Source organism: Orcinus orca, chromosome 10 (assembly GCF_937001465.1).
Source record: "Orcinus orca chromosome 10, mOrcOrc1.1, whole genome shotgun sequence".
NCBI lineage: Eukaryota > Metazoa > Chordata > Mammalia > Artiodactyla > Delphinidae > Orcinus > Orcinus orca.
In genome coordinates, this window is record NC_064568.1 from 44,428,961 (window position 1) to 44,447,305 (window position 18,345).

The 18,345-nt window shown below is 42.8% G+C and overlaps 1 protein-coding gene across 7 annotated transcripts in view; it reads right to left on the minus strand.

Annotated features, from left to right (window-relative positions):
• Positions 1–18,345, minus strand: part of ULK4 (unc-51 like kinase 4) — a 529,281-nt gene that overhangs the window by 59,286 nt on the left and 451,650 nt on the right. The window lies entirely within an intron of this gene.

The window sequence follows — 18,345 nt, forward strand, 5'->3', positions numbered from 1 at the left end:
GGGCTTCCCTGGTGTCGCAGTGGTTGAGAGTCCGCCTGCCAATGCAGGGGACACGGGTTCGTGCCCCAGTCCGGGAGGGTCCCGCATGCCCCAGAGTGGCTGGGCCCGTGAGCCGTGGCCGCTGAGCCTGTGCGTCCGAAGCCTGTGCTCCACGGCGGGAGAGGCCACAGTGGTGAGAGGCCCGCACACCGCAAAAAAAAAAAAAAAAAAAGGATTAAAGACCTAAATATAAGTCCAGAAACCATAAAACTCCCAGAAGAAAACATAGGCAGAACACTCTGACATAAATCACAGCAACATTTTTTTGGATCTGTCTCCTAAGGCAAAGGAAACAAAAGCAAAAATAAACAAATGGGACCTAATTAAGCTTAAAAGCTTTTGCAAAAATATATAAACAGCTCTTATAACTCAACATATTAAAAAAAAAACCAATTAAAAATGGGCAGAAGACTTGAAAAGACATTTTTCCAAAAAAGACATACAGATGGCCCACAGGCACATGAGAAGATGCACAACATCACTAATAATTAGAGAAATGCACCTCAAAATCACCATGAGCTATCACCTCATACCTGTCAGAATGACTACCATCAAAAAGACCACAAATAACAAATACTGGTGAGGATGTGGAGATAAGGCAACCCTTGTACACTGTTGGTGGGAATGTAAATTGGTGTAGCCACTGTGGAAAATAGTATGGAGGTTTCTCAAATAATTAAAACTAGAAATACCATATGGTCCAGCAATTTTACTCCTGTATATATAACTGAAGAAAACGAAAAGTAATTTAAAAGGCTACATGGACCCCAATGTCCATAGCAGCACTATTTACAATAGTCAAGATATAGAAGAAACCTAAGTGTCCACCAACAGGTGAATGGATAAAGAAGATGTGTTACACACACACACAAACACACACAAAAATGGAATACTATTCAGCCGCAAAAGGAATGAAATCCTGCCATCTGCAGCAATGTGACTGGACTTGGAGGCTACTATGCTAAGTGAAATAAGTCAGACAAAAACAAACACTGTATGACGTCACTGACATGTGGAATCTAAAAATACAACAAACTAGTGAATATAACAAAAAAGAAACAGACTCAGAGATACAGAGACCAAAGTAGTGGATATCAGTGGAGAGAGGGAAGGAGGGAGGGGCAAGATAGGGGTAGGGCTGGGGTCCCCAAAGCCCTGTTAGGAACCGGGCCGCACAGCAGGTGAGCGGTGGGCGAGTGAGCAAAGCTTCATCTGCCGCTCCCCACTGCTTGCATTACCGCCTCAACCATCCTCCACACCCACCCCCCACCACTGTCGGTGGAAAAATTGTCTTCCACGAAACCGGTCCCTGGTGCCAAAAAGGTTGAGGACTGCTGGGGTAGGGGATTAAGAGGTACAAACTACTACGTATAGGGACTTCCCTCCCTGGTGGTCCAGTGGGTAGGACTCCGAGCTCCCAACGCAGGGGGGCCGGGTTCTATCCCTGGTCGGGGAACTAGATGCTGCATGTATGCCACAACTAAGAGTTCGCATGACGCAACTAAGAAGCCTGCATGCCGCAACGAAGATCCTATGTGCCACAACTAAGACCTGGCGTAGTCAAAATAAACAAATATTTTTTAAAACCCACTACCATGTATAAAATAAATATGCTACAAGGATATACTATATAGCACAGGGAATACAGCCAATATTTTCACAGTAACTATAAATGAAGTATAACCTTTAAAAATTGTGAATCATTATGTATGCCTGAAACATAATATTGTATATCAACTACACCTCAATCAAAAAAAGATAGAAATCAAACTTCTGGTTACCAAAGGGGAGAGGAAAAGGGGAAGGGACAAATTAGGAGTGTGAGATTAAGAGATACAGACTACTATGTATAAAATAGATAACCAACAAGGATATATTGTACAGCACAGGCAATTATAGCCATCATCTTCTAATAACTTATAATGGAGTATAATCCGCAAAAATACTGAATCGCTGTGTTATACACCTAAAACTAACATAATACTGTAAACCGGCTATATTTCAATTAAAAAAACAAACAAACTAGTATGTGTGCCCCCTCCCCACAGCTGGTGTGCCAGCTCCATGAAGGCAGGAACTTGTCTTTTTTTGGGTTCGTCACCATATGCCAGCATCTACAACAGCCTCTTGTACATAACAGGCACTCAAATCTTCGTTAAGTGAATGAGTTAACATCTTGGAATATTTTCCTCTTCTTTTGCTCTTCGCCCATATATTTTTCTTTGAAATTTTAAAAACATATTATATCATTTTCTAAAAACATTAATACTCTCCTTAAACATTCAAAGGTTTGAATGATTGAATATTTTAATGTAAAATAGGCAATTACATCTACTCTCTCAGCAATTCAAACTCACTTCTGATTTTGAAACACTATCATTTCACTTTTTTGCTGTCCCTGTACAGCTGATTATTTATAAAGGTAAATAATCTAACACAAGGGTTTGCTAAACTTCTGTGATGGAAGAGGAGGTGACATAGCCCAGTTCCAGCCTGATGTCCCCCTCCCTCCCCTCACACTGACCAAGACACAACCACCATTTTTTTTCTTGGTCAAATACACATCCTTCTAAACAAAAATTTACTGATTTTATCATAGTAGGAACCTCAGGATAAACAGCTGATGCCGAACAGAATTGCAATTCTGATGGAGAAATTTATCGAAATACTCCAGAAGGTGCTTTGGTTTATCCTGCAACGCTATCTAAACCACAGACTGGGGCTCTGCCACTCACTAGAATAACTTCCCATGATTACAGACAAGAAAGACTTAGTTTCTGGTCCTGAGGTTGGGAAAGCTGCTGCCAGCTCCTCTCTTTTGATAGCTGTTTACTGTTAACTCACACATGCTGCAGGGAATCGTCACTTGACCTCCCTTCTCCTGTGGATGTAGTTTTATTGACCTTTTAACTAATGGGTATATCCTTTGCTACTGTCCCAGGGGTTAAGGTAAATTATTAATGTTTTAAGGCAAAAATTGCTTACAACTCTTTATCTTGCCTCTTGAGCAAATCCTAATGAAGGAAAATATAGGTGGAAAAAGTAAGATGGACAAAAAAACCCTTGTTTTTGTTCTTCCATTCCATGAGTGATAAATGGTAATAGATGAGATTTTGTTTCTCTGCCATAGAGAGTTGAGAAGATATTTTTAAAATGTGGGTCTCAAAACATAATTTCAGTCTGTAGATTAAGTTTATAAATTAAGAAGTCCACATCTGTTTGAACTGTGTTGTTAGGTTTTTTTTTACATTTTTATTTTATTTTTTATTTTTATTTTAACATCTTTATTAGAGTATAATTGCTTTACAATGGTGTGTCAGTTTCTGCTTTATAACAAAGTGAATCAGTTATACATATACATATGTCCCCATATCTCTTCCCTCTTGCATCTCCCTCCCTCCCACCCTCCCTACTCCACTCCTCTAGGTGGTCACAAAGCACCGAGCTGATCTCCCTGTGCTATGCGGCTGCTTCCCACCAGCTATCTATTTTACGTTTGGTAGTGTATATATGTCCATGCCACTCTCTCACTTTGTCCCAGCTTACCCTTCCCCCTCCCCGTGTCCTCAAGTCCATTCTCTACGTCTGCATCTTTATTTCCGTCTTGCCCCTAGGTTCTTCTGACCATTTTTTCTTTTCTTTTTTTTTTTTTTAGATTCCATATACATGTGTTAGTTTTTAAAAAATGGTTGTTTGCATATTTTCATAAAAATGAATACTTGGGTTTGGTCTTGAATTCAGTAAGTAGGCACAGTTATATTTAGTTTTTACTTCAAAACTGTAGCTTTTTAAGTATAAATATAATAGTACTACGAGAAATGCCACAAATGAAGATTTGTTTATAGCTACCTAATCCTAAAACACTTTAATGAGAATCTTCTCTGTAGTTAGGGTACTGTGCACGATGCTGGTAGAAAGAAAAGTCCAGGGTTTGTGACGTGCCCCGAGGCAAATCCTGATGAACAGGGCCAGCCAGCCACCTGAGTCATCTCAGAGTGACAGCGGCAGGCAGTCGGCCGTGTGGTCTGCGTGGTCAGAGCAAATCTAGAAAAACTATTTGGACACTGTTGTTGACATTGTGTGTCCAACTGTGGCGTACAAAGAAAATGGGCAGCATTTGGAATGAGGAGGTCTTAATCAGCGACGCCCCCGTAACTGGTAGAAGATGACTGATTCATTTAGAAAACTTAATTCCAGGATGTGTTAATTTTGTTCTAAAAAGAACTGTGTAGGACTCAGTACCACTGATTCTATTATGATGGATTTTGAGGAATAAAGGATCGCGTCTGAAAAGATATGATTAACAGTAACAGGTCTATGAAAATGAGTTTAGATATTTCTTGTGGATTTCTAGAAATAGGTCCTTTTTTTTTTTTTTTTTTTTACTTAAATGCAATATTAAAACTAGTACAAGATGGCCCCAGAGACATTTAAGTGGCCATGTGGAGACTGAGGCAGCCTTGGGAACGGACCTGCAGACTGTTTCTTTCTCAGGTGTCTGTGGGCATCTCCTCTAGGGGGGGGTGTCTGTGGACTAGTACAAGGGGCTGCTTGTGACAGCAATTTATACTGCAAACCAGGTGATTTCCATCATAAGAGCTATTAGGACACCTCGTTTCCACTGAGCTCTCAATGGCTCAAAAGATTTAAAAGCGCTTTTCATGTCATATGCGCATGGTTTTCATAATTCATCAAGAATGAGCTAGCTATTTACAATAGCCAGGACATGGAAGCAACCTAAGTGTCCGTCGACAGATGAATGGATAAAGAAGATGTGGCACATATATACAATGGAATATTACTCAGCCATAAAAAGGAACAAAATTGAGTTATTTGTAGTGAGATGGATGGACCTAGAGACTGTCACACAGAGTGAAGTAAGTCAGAAAGAGAAAAACAAATACTGTATGCTAACACATGTATATGGAATCTAAAAAAAAAAAAGGTTCTGAAGAACCTAGGGGCAGGACAGGAATAAAGATGCAGACGTAGAGAATGGACTTGAGGACACAGGGAGGAGGAAGGGTAAGCTGGGACTAAGTGAGAGAGTGGCATGGGCTTATATACACCACCAAATGTAAAATAGATAGCTGGGAAGCAGCCACATAGCACAGGGAGATCAGCTCGGTGCTTTGTGACCACCTAGAGGGGTAGGGTAGGGAGGGTGGGAGGGAGGCAGAAGAGGGAGGAGATACGGGGATATATGTATATGTATAGCTGATTCACTTTGTTATAAAGCAGAAACTGACAAACCATTGTAAAGCAATTATATGCCAATAAAGATGTTAAAAAAATAATAATAAAGCTTTACTGCTCCCCCCCACCCCCACCCCCCCGCCCAGAAAAGAATGAGCTAGATGTTTAAGTGCTATCAGTCTGGGGAGAGCCCAGATCAAAAGGGAGAACCTGCAGGTCTGTGGCTCTTTCAAAATCTAGGTTCTATTAAACAAGGAGAGACCTTTGCAAACACTGTTTTTACCAGCCTAAATATATTCTGGTATGTGATCAAAGCAAGTACATCGCCAATCTGCCAAGGAAATGCCATATCACCGTATTCAATGTTTAAACATCTAACATTTATTGTTTACCATGCACCTGATACTTTTCTAAACACTTTTATATATTAGGTCATGCAAGCCTCCTAAAAGCTATATGAAATAGGTATTGCTATTGTACCCAATTAACAGATCTGGAAGCTGAGGTCAGAGAGGTTAAGTAAGTCTCCTTAAACCACTGAATTAATAAGAGGTGGAGCCGGAGTCACTGAATTAATAAATGGAGAGCCCAAGCTTTTATCTACTGATTCCATAATGGTTTCTTCATACATTTAGATACAAAACTTTCCCATAACTTAGTAAAACTCAGTAATGATATAAATATGTTATATTTCAAATGTTTAAGGGTTTAAATGAAAATAAACTTGAATTTTCTTTAAATTATGAAATAGGCCATATATGATTAGAAAATCTGCTCTTTGAATTCTGATTCCAGCTCTGCTGCTTACTGGTTACGAAACTTAAAGGAAATTCTCCTAGTGGTTTTGAGCCTGTTTCCCCAACTATAAAAGTACAGATTTCTTGGGAGAATTAAGGGTCATAGACATAAAGCCTCCATCTCATTGTGGGCACTCAACAAAAGGCAGCCATTATTATTATGAGATAATCTAGTGCAAAGTCCTATGTAAACCGTGCTATGTGAATCCAGAGGGTATCACTATCATTACCCTGAAAACGACGATGAATGTGATTATACAAGTCAACTGTTGGAATTACAGCCGAATTTTCAGTAACAGGGAGAGTTGTTGGGTCCCCAGGAGCCTCACGCACCTAGCATAAATTCCTCCAGTGTCTGTGGGACAAAGAGGACACTCGCTAACCTTGCCCAGCTCCACAACCCAGGCTGGCCACTGAGAACAGCTTTCGCCGGCCACGGTCCTGGACAAAAATGCTTCTCAGTTGTTTTTTTTTTTTTTTTTTTTTTTGCGGTCCGCGGGCCTCTCACTGTTGTGGCCTCTCCCGCTGCGGAGCACAGGCTCCGGACGCGCAGGCCCAGCGGCCACGGCCCACGGGCCCAGCCGCTCCGCAGCACGTGGCATCCTCCCGGACCAGGGCTCAAACCCGTGCCCCCCATATCGGCAGGCGGACTCTCAACCACTGCGTCACCAGGGAAGCCCACTTCTCAGCTTTGAACAGGCTTCTGAATTGATCCTGAGGCCCATCCTTCAAATAAGGCATCTAGGCTGCTTCAGAATGAGTTTGAAGATTCAGTAATTTCATGCAATTATATCTTACTGCATTTTTTTAGGCCTGGAAACAGTCCATGGATCTTAACTGCCAGGTCTTCCTGGTTCTTACTTTTTCCCTTTATAATGCAGCAAATTCGGATCCTGGGAAGGTTTTTCCTCCCAAGATTTCACGATTCCATTACTACTTCAGGGGGCCCCTTTAAAATAAGATGAGAGGTAATAATTAGGGTCGTAACAGCCTCAGAAAACCCTTTTTTAGTCTCCAGTGTCCTTTAGAAACTCAGCATTAGTGTGCAAAGAGCTGGGGTATAAAATATTCAACGACTCCTGCATATATAGAAGCCTTGCTCCCTCCCACCCAGTGAGACTCCCGCTCTAAAGGCTGGGTTGATGTTGCAGGTAAATTTTCCGTGACACTCCCTTTGCTCTAAGTCCCTTATGTGAATTTTTGTGGACAGTGTTTCTTAAAGCGATGTACCTGATACAACTGGACCCACTGTAAGGTAGTAGCTCTCAAGGTAATAGCTACAGACCACCTGCATCAGAACCACCTAGAACTAGATACAAAGCAGAGCCTGACCCCAGACCTAATGAACCAGAATCTTTGGTAGAGGTCAAGAATCTGTATTTGTTCAAAGCTCCCAGGTGATTCCCATGAACACTAAAGTTTGGGAACCACTGGTTAATGACGGATGCTTCCTTCTGGCCAAATCAGCCAATGCTCAGCGTACTTGCTAGACTACATACATCACAAACATATTAAAACTCGAGGCAAAATTTTTGCTTTGGGCTTCCCTGGTGGCGCAGTGGTTGAGAGTCCGTCTGCTGAGGCAGGGGACATGGGTTCGTGCCCCGGTCCGGGAGGATCCCACGTGCCGCGGAGCAGCTGGGCCCGTGAGCCATGGCCACTGAGCCTGCGCTTCCGGAGCCTGTGCTCCGCAACGGGAGAGGCCACAACAGTAAGAGGCCCGTGTACTGCAAAAAAAAAAAAAAAAAAAGTTTTTGCTTCACTCAAAAAGAAACAGAAATAAATATATACCAAAGATTTACAGGATGACACTTTGAAAATTAAGGTGAGAAGGACACACTGTAGGTAGTTATCTATATGATCTGGATAAGGGAAAGAATTCTTAAGCAAGGCTCCAAAGGTACAAACCAAAGGCAAACAGCTGATATTTTTTCTGGCTAACAAAGCACATCACAGGCAAAGTTAACAAGCACGACAGGCGTGGAGATAATATGTGCCATCTTTAGATCTAAATACCCAGAACATATAAGCGATACTTGCAAATCAACCAGAAAAGGCCAAAGATGCCAACAGAACGATGAGCAAAGGATAGAAATAGAAAATTCACAGAAGCACTTGTTTGCAGAGAAACACAAATTAAATTTACGATGAGCTATTACTTGACACCCATCAAAATGGATATCAGTGCCCAGCAAACAGAAAGTTGGGTAATACCAAATCCCGCAAGGATGTGCAGAAGCCGAGAACCCTCGAGAGCCACTGTGGACGGGTTTAACCGGGTGCGGGTCAAACCTCTGTCAAATCAAGTCAAACAATCTTTCAGTACTTTTTGAAAGACAGCCTGCCCATGCCCTACGTTTGGTCCTGTAAGTTCATCCTGGATCTGTACTCCAGATGCAAAGAACTACATGCACATATAGTAACACGAATGGAGTTTTAAAGTACAGCGTTGCGGAAAAAAAGTTTTTTAAAAAAACATTATCAATAGTACAGTGTCATTTGAAATGCACCCACATACATACATAAAAGAGCTCTCTGTGCGTGAGTGGAGATTGGAGAAGGAGAAGAAACAACTAAATCCTGGCTCCTAGCTGAGTAACAGCAACAAACAACAAAAAAGAGTGGGGAAAGTAAGTCTCTCTAGACGGAGAAACTTTAAATTCAGCTCTGAGACAAAGAAATACACATTTTTGTTAACCAGGATTTACAGTATTGACTAAATACTCCAGTGGTCTCAGCACTCCTGTGCTATAGAAAGTTAATTCTCCACTGGCCGGCTAGGAGCTGACTGACATTCAGGGATCCTGCAGCCATGCATATGGCCCTGCCTACTTACTACCCACCAGGCAGGGCTGGCTGCACCTGCAGGTTTGCCGAGAGTCCTCTTCCCCCCGGCACCCCCTCCCCAATCTCACTCCCATGAGCGCTTGCAGGTGGTGTAAAAGGCAGGTAAGGTGATGGAGAGGCATTTTTACTGTCAACAAAAAGTAACAAGCAAAATAACCGCAATTCAAGAGGGACCAGATGGACTTTAGAATTTAAAAAAATAGAAAAAAAAGAAAAGATTGGAAATGTTTCCCCTTTCTTGTGGGCGGTACAGGTTAGTTACTTCCCTGGGTTCCTAAAGCGGGGGACGCAGCAAAGCCTACACCTGCTTATCTTGAGCTGCTTCATGATGCAGCAGCATTTCAGTTCTTTGGCTTTGAGGAATGATGACTGTCACTGCAGGTTTGGCTCAGCAGGAAGGCAGGCAAGCCAGAGATCGGGGTTCAGAGGCTGCAGCTATTTCATCTGGGGCCGCAGCATCAAGAAGGCAGTCCTTTCTCTTTCTTTCAATTCAGCAAGCAGGTTCTGAGAATCTCTGGTGTGCCTGGCCTGTGCTGGGGACACAAGGGGACACAAAGAAGATGGAGGCCTGGCTGCCGGGGAGGAGATAGCTAGTTAGTGTCACTGTATCTCCTACTGTGCAACAGTCATCAATCCTCTGCAGAATAAGAAGGCTAAGCTGAGTGAGGGGGGAACCACTGAACATCTTATGAAGATCCTTTAGCAAATTCAGTGCATTTACTGAGTATCTACTCTGTGTGCAGAGCTACACAGAGGCAATGTGATATAGCAGAGCAAACATGAAAAGTTTAATAAGAACTCAATAATCAGAGACAACAGGGCACAGAGAACTACCATCAGGTACAGAGGATTAAGTGTCGGGGGAACAACCATTCAGTGTGCAGACAGCAGAGGAGGGGGCTGACAGCTATTGAGAGAGCAGAAATGGCAATGGGTCTTGAAGGATGGACGGGATTTGGGCAAGTGGAAAGAACAGTGGGGGAATAGTAGGCGTAAAAGCAAAGGCTTGAGGTGAAAGGCACCCTCTCTCTCTGGGCCTCTATTCGCCAGCATTTTTCTCCTCACTTCATCAAAAGCAACATGAGGACATCTTCCTCCTTCACCCTGTGCACCGTGATCTCAGAAGAGCCTCCTTTGGTTTTCTTGTTTTCCAACCAGCATATCATGATAAACTGTGCACGTTTCCCTCTTGCGTGATGGAAATCTTTTTTTTTTTTTTTTTTGGCGATACGTGGGCCTCTCACTGTTGTGGCCTCTCCCTTTGCGGAGCACAGGCTCCGGACGCACAGGCTCAGCGGCCATGGCTCACGGGCCCAGTCGCTCTGCGGCATGTGGGATCCTCCCGGACCGGGGCACGAACCCGTGTCCCCTGCATCAGCAGGCGGCCTCTCAACCACCGCGCCACCAGGGAAGCCCCGTGAAGGAAATCTTGTACTAAAACTATAGATTGGGAAAACATTAGCACCGCGAGAATAAAAACAAACCATCATCCTTCCAAAGGAGGTAATTACCCAGCCAAATGAGATTATCTACACTAGCAGGGAGAAGGCAAGGGCCAGCAGGGCTGGTCCTCTTACAGTGGTAAGAATGGCCCTCATTTCTTCACAGCATAAACTATGATCTTCTGATGGCTTAAATGATATGCTTTTCATTAAAGAACCACATGAACTGTACACTCAGCCCCTGGTGACTATAATGGCTATCGTGGCAATATTCTCCCAAGAATCCCCTAGGCAAAGCTCTCTATCCAAAAAGTGACAATATCAGTTTGGTCACTCAGAAAAATGACATCTAAAAGAAGCCCAGGGGCTTCCCTGGTGGCGCACTGGTTGAGAATGTGCCTGCTAATGCAGAGGACGCGGGTTTGAGCCCTGGCCTGGGAAGGTCCCACATGCCGCGGAGCAGCTGGGCCCGTGAGCCACAACTACGGAGCCCATGCGTCTGGAGCCTGTGCTCCGCAACAAGAGAGGCCGCGATGAAGAGTGGCCCCACGCACTGCGATGAAGAGTGGCACCCGCTTGCCACAACTGGAGAGGGCCCTCGTACAGAAACGAAGACCCAACATAGCCAAAAATAAATAAATAAATAAATGATATTTAAAAAATAAAAAATAAATAAATAAAAGAAGCCCAGGAGGTGGGAGTGTCCTGGGCAGCTGGAAGAATTAAGATGGACTATGTGTGGATTAGAGACAGAAACAACTTTTCAAACAATATTTATATTTAAATATAAATTATTCACTGGTTTCTTAGAAGAAAGATAAGAGTTAAACTCCAATTAAGTATAAAAAAGAAATCAGATTTTATGTGATGTTATGTAAAGCAGATACTTTCAATACAAATACTTATCCATTCAGTAAATTCAAGGATTTATGTCATTGTCTTGGTTGAAAATGATTTTCAGAGACACTGAAATTGCATGTGAGGAGCCAAGTTCCTGGAACTGAGAAGGTGTTTTTAATGAAACAATGGATTTTATTTTGCATACTATACACACACACACACACACACACACACACACACACACACACACACACCCCTAATTGTATGTGTATACGTGCACGTGTGTATGTCTGTACACATCTATATAGATAAATGTATATATTTATATAGACATATAAAATAATGCTTTTATATATGTAATAAAGTAAAGCCAGGTCTTTATCATACTCCAGTAAAAATCACTGTACACAATGATTAGGCTCCTGGACCTCCCACTAACTGGGACTGTTTGCTTCAGCACAGCTGGAGCTCCCCAAGAACAGACTGCTCTGACCCGCTCTCTCATTCTTTCTGCAGGCAGCAAATTCACAGCATTCTGGTCATGAGAGGTACCATTATACCTCACAAATCAATACGGACAACTCCTCAAATTCGATTCTTGAATACAAGTTTGCAGCTAATTCCTGCAAGAATTTCATTATTAACTGAAGTGCACTTTAGAATCTGTGATTGAAACGCCTGCTGGCTACAATTCCCAATTCTCCTCTTCAACTAGATTACCCTACATTTGTTGGAAAATGTATTAACCTTAAGTTAAAGAAAGTTCCATTTGCGTGCTTGTATATACACAAGAACACGCATATAGTGGATTACATTATATCCTCCCTCCTGTGTTGAAAAAAAAGTAAAGAGAAAAATATTAGGTCAATGGCAGACTTAAGGCAAAGAAGCTTACAGTCAATAGGGTACATGTTTGGGGATTCTGGAATAAAAGAAAAGCTCACATGCAATCTACTGGTGGTCATGTGCGAAGTCCATTTGACAGAAGTTGTAGGCTGTTCTTAATGAAGTGTCTTCTTCTCTTTCTCCCTAAGTCACTTCACGCTGATGGGTAGGATGGACAGTTTAACTGTTTCAAGGTCATTTAGAAATGGTCCTCTTTGACAGCGCCTGATGCTTTGGAGGGACACAGTAAAGGCCACAGAGGACAGGGGCACCATGAGCCAGACTAGCAACCAGAGGGACCCCTGCCAGAAGTCACGTAACCCCTCTCCCCCCGCTCATCCCATCAAGAGCAGGGCCTTTAGAACACACTGGCAGATGTTTTAGGTAAGGGCTCCGGATTGAATGCAGTCCCTTGACCAACCAGTTTAGCAATAACTATATAAAACAGCTCAGTGTTTGATAACACTGCATTTATATGTTAGGCTCTCTGACTTGGTGTTTCCAAGCTTTTGATAAGCTGGACCAGCACAGAAGTTTTGCTTTGGGGGCGGTTTCTTTATTTTTGGTGAAATGAGAAAAAACAATTTTTGGAATTAAACCCCTGGTTTCTAGAAGGGGAAGAAAAAGGACAATCTAGCACCTTCTACCTTTATCCTCACATCCTGAGCAACCTGCTGGAAGAAGATGTCTTGCTGGACAAAGTCCACAGGGGACTTTGTTCAGAAGGAAATTGCACCAAATCCCTGGCCTATTTAATTTACCTCATTATAGCAAGGGCACTTTTTAATCATGCCAACAAAGTGCTTCGATGATATTTATTTTTTTTTACATCTTTATTGGAGTATAATTGCTTTACGATGTTGTACTAGTTTCTGCTGTATAACAAAGTGAATCAGCTACATGTATACATATATCCCCATATCCCCTCCCTCTTGTGTCTCCCTCCCACCCTCCCTATCCCACCCCTCTAGGTGGACACAAAGCACCGAGCTGATCTCCCTGTGCTATGCGGCTGCTTCCCACTAGCTAGCTATTTTACGTTTGGTAGTGTATGTATGTCAATGCTACTCTCTCACTTCGTCCCAGCTTACCCGTCCCCCTCCCCATGTCCTCAAGTCGATGACCATTTATAACTTGCTTTTCCTTGAGATATTTTTCTCACTTCTCTCTATGGAATCTCTACTTCCGTTCATAGCCATTTGCCCTCGCACTGGCACCGGGGCCCCGGCCGCTTGCCTTCTCTGTCATCTCCAGCACACTCCCCTCCAGGACCCACTAAGAGAAGCTGCTTCAGAATTCCCAATTATGAACATAATTGACACCTTTTCATTCTGGAAGAGACCAGTAGTCACCTTTCAAGTGCAGCAATTATGGAAATAAGACACGCAGATGTGTAGTAATTTCATAATAACTACACACCTATGAAGTACCGGAGGAGGCCGTGAGGTTTCCAACCTGCTTAAGTATGCAGTGATGCTAATTAGCATGATAACTTGTATTTCTGCGGCGCCATCCTGCCCCAGCCACCTAAACTGGCATCAAGGCGTACAGTTAACAGTCACCAATGAAGAGTGACAACATTCAGAACACAAGAGGGATCTTTTTGGAAAGGAACACAGGCAGAGGAAACCTTAGGGCATGCTGGCATTTCTTTTCCTGTGGAAAAGGCTCTCCCACCGAGTCAGAGGCAATGGGGCAGAAATGAAGTTCAGATTTCCCCCTTCTTCACGTCTTAGAGGATGAAGATAATGGAGATGAAGACTTGGCACGTCTGAGCCTGAGCGTGGGGAGAAAGGTAGATATGCCAGACGCCAGAACACTGCAGGATGCAAAGTGATCTGGATAATTCAGGATGGTCACCCGAGGAAGACGTAACTGAACAGGATAAATGCGGAATTCTGCAGTGAACGACAAAGGAACCCGCTCCTACTGAACAGGATGGGGAGTTGAGGCTTCACAGCGGCATGTGTAAAAAGGCAGTGTTTGCACACTTCCAGTCCACAGAGTGATACAGTTTCTACAGATGGAGAAGAAACCATCACTGTCACTAAATTAAGAACTGTTAGAATCAGCAAGAGAGTGGGCCAGCTCTGTTCTCTATTGTCAGACCACAGACGGAGAAGCACATTCACTCTGGGCCCTGCATTTTCAGAGGGATGCTGACAAACGAGGCGGCAGACAAAAGAGACCAGAGGGGTGGAGGGTCTGGAAACCAGCATGTAGCAGGATGAGCAAAGAAACAGTTCTGAGGAGGAGAGGCGGGATGCTGAGAGAGCAGAGACGTGACTGCAATATACAGAAGTTTCTGGAGTTTTAAGAGAGGTTGGACTTAGTTTTATTACCAGTGAGCAAAATTAGATTCCATTGGTGGAAGTTACAGAGAGGAAGTTACACAGAAGGCCTATATGTAAATCCAACATAAAGCCTTGAAAGCTGCTGAGCTTCCTGATACGGGATTCACTCAAATAGAAACTAAACAATCCCTTATAGGTGGAGGAACTGATCCTGGGCAGAGGTGAGGGTGAGGCTGCCCCTGGGACTCGGCCAAGGAGAGCGAGGCCTGCAGAGTAGGTGGATATATGGTGCTGAACAAACCAGAAGACCACAGCCAGGTTCTTAGGTGGGACAGACACACACAGTCTTCCTTGGTTCCCCTTTATTTTACCTCTTTAAAATTTTTTTTAATTAACGTACAGTAAAATATATGTTTCTGTCACTGAGGATTCTGGCATGTAAATTGCACGTTTACCGTCGCCACAATCAAGATATGGTACAATTCCATCACCAGAACTAATTCCCTTCTGCTGCCCCTTTTCCCAAACCCTGGTAACCACTGATCTCTTCCCCGTAGCTCTGTCATTCTGAGAGTGTCAGATAAAGGGCATCCTACTGTATGGAACTTTTGGACACTGGCTTCTGTCACTCAGCACAAGGCCTCTGAGATGCATCCGAGTTGCTGTGTGTGTCAACAGTTGAAATTCTTAAACAGAGGATGCTGGGAAACATCCAGTGGCTATTTTGGCTACTTTGAAATCTCTGGGTTTTCAGGTTTGCCCAACTTCTTGGCTTAATCTGGGGAGCAGTGAATCCAGTTCAAGAAAATTATAATATCTGGTGCCTCTAGTGATCTTTTTCTTTCTACTGCTGTTTAATTTTGAAGGAACCTGAATTCTAAAAAAAAAAAAAAAAAGTCACATGCTCACTGGAAGAAACCCACATACTACAGATCAATTCATATATACATGGATAAGAAAAGGAAAATTTCCCTCTACAACTTTCACCTTTAGAGGAATACGCTTTAATAGTGTAATGCCTATTCCTCATAAACTCTTTTCTAAACTTATTTAGTTACATATATTCAGTATTTATAAAAACGGAGTCTTACCAAAAATACAGTTTTATAACCCAATACCACAAACATCTCTTCCTATCAATATATATAGTTCCACCTCATTATTTTTGTGTATTGCATGGTATTCTATTATACAGATAGACCGACATTGACATAATAGGTCCCTATATTGATGAATATTTAGATTATTTCCAACTTTTCACTAATGCAACGTAACAATCAACACCTTTGTTTATATATCTTCGGGTTTAAAACCATTTGAATGAAAAAATAAAGCTCTCCATAAGAAAGGGTATTTACTGGAAGAGCATATTAGATTTGAAAAATGGTATTGCATTAAGGAATAAAAATACAGAAACATACAGGATTATTAAAACACAGGCACCAAGATTAGAAGTTCCCAACGTGTACAAGCATGAAGATGTTTCAGATTAATATCACATTACTTGGCCTCACCTCCACAGCCCCAGTGGTTTCTCTTTAGACAGTTAAATGTGCTTCTCCCCTGAAGCTGAGAGCTGTTTCCTGCCACTGATGTTTCAACCCTGCCGTCACTGAGCTTTCTGGACTCAAGTGTACTAGAATCAATGCCAGAGACGTTAGAATTTGCCAGCACAAGGATGCTCTGCATCTCTCGGATCCCTGCATACCTATTTCCCCCTTGTTTCATTCAATCGACTTCTCTCTCCTCCCCACAAGCCTCCTGGGACTGCTTTTGCTTTCCCAAGGAAATGGATGCTATACTGACTTCTTTTTTTATGAGTTTCATGACTTATCTGACAATCTGAGCACATCTGGACCTTTCCCGAGGCTGGCCACTGCTCACACATTGTCCCACTTCCTCAGGCAATGCTTACCTAGGCAGTTTTTATAGGCAAAACCAGTTAAGTGAGGTCTAAGTATTCTCCTACTGTGCTACAAACCCACCTGGGAATGAGGGTTCAGGGACCACGGCTGGGCATGGACAAGCAATGATGCTGTAAGAAGCTTGTGGATGATCAAGGTGAGGGGTGACTGGAGAGTTAGAGGCCCAGAGCCAAGTCACAGGCTAAGAGACCCATTTACCCCTAAGGCATCTAAAAACTCCAAAGAACCCTTTGGCCCCAGCACTCTGTGGCTTAGAAGGACTTTTATGCCCATAATTTCACTTGGGCTCCATAACAGTTCCAGGCAGCAGAGCTAAGCCTATGAAAGCAGTCCAGCCACAGCCAGGGAAGCAGTCTGGAGTTCAGGGTTCTTACTAAGCCATGCTGTTATGCTCAGTGGCTATAAAGGTCATAGAGAAACGAGGTGAGGAGGCCAGAGGGAGACCAGAAGGAATGGTCCATCTGCCAGGCTCTGTAGGGAGTCACATGAGATCTGCAGCTTAGCACTTGGCATTGCAGTTTCCCAAAGACCAAGGAGTCTGCTCATGTAGCGCATGCACGCGTGCACACACGCACGCGTGCACACACGCACGGGCTATTAGTAAACTCCATAATGAACTCTTTCAGGCACAGCGGCCGTTTGGGTGAAAGAAGGGAGTTGCCCCCAGACCGACTTAGGCAGATGTTAGTTCTGCAGGTCGGGCCTGCAGCCATTCATTAGGGTAAGAGATCTAGTTAGTATGGACTGTGTCAGGCAAGACTGTCTACCGAGGGGCAGGGAGCTCCTCTGGGCCAGCAGTCGAGGAAATGGTACAGCAGTGATGCATGTAAGGGACTCATCAAGCGAGCAGAAACATTTGGGCGAGTCAATTCAAACTGGGCATCTACTCCACGGTTCTTGACAGCTAATCTACTCCAATTACCTGAAGAAAATGGAGTGTTCTTGGGATAATAACATGCACAACTATAGAATAAAACCTGACTGTTTAATATTAATTCCTTGCCTTTAGATCCTTGGGAAGAAAGTAAAAACATGAGGAAAAATGTCTACCTGAGGTTATTCCTATGCTCTTCTTTTCTCTCCACATCCCCAACCCCAGGATAACAAAAGTGTCACGACGTCATTTAGGATTCCTCAGTTTCTCCTTTTTCTATATTTACTTACACACGTTCCTAAGTATTTTATAGATTCAAGGTAAAAATGAACTTTTTCTCTGCAATCCGCTTCCCTCATCATTAACACCTTTGCCAAGCCCACAGAATAGAGCTCTAAGGCTGTTTAAGGCAAATTTCTAAGCACTTCGTTTTACCCATTTGTATTTAATGAGAGATACCTAATAATGCAATTGGTCTCTGTTTGGTTGACTGTCAATAACTTCAGAGTCTTCCTTAGTGCCTTATATAGAGCAAGGGATCAGTGAATATATTTTAATATGGAATGAGTAGATATATGATTAGAAAGAAATATATCAAAATTATAACCAATAATTTATCTGGGACTATGGTTTAATTTTTCTTCCCTCTTAAGTGTCTTTCCAAGTTTTCTATAAGCTAAAATAAATAGCTTTTAAAGAGAAAGTAAGATGTAAGAAATATATGGTGTAGCAGTACAAGATAATAATTAAAAGAAGTAAGATCTTGGGATGCTGAATCTTAAAAGCTCACGAGTCTTTCTTCTGCACCCACCGGAAATCTGAGCATGACCACTATATGGCCTAGAGGACAAGGCTGATTCCTCCAGTAAGCAGAGATTCTCCGGCCAAGAGGGAGAAAATAAAACACAAATCAACAAGCCTACATTTCCATTTCAAAGCCAATCAACTCCAGAAGCACCAATGACAAAGCGGATCTGAGGGCCACATCAACATTTGTGAATTCCAGTCAAACACTCAAGTGATCTTAGGAAAAATTCTGGAGAACAGTCAAGTCCAAGCAAGAAACCACTTGATTTCATCATGATTAATGACACTTAGTGCTACAAAACGACAGTATTTAGAGCTACCCATCTTCCCAATGTCAGTCTTGGTCAGAAGCCACAAGCCTTAGTTGCTCAATGGAATAAGCCTATACTGTGCTGCTTC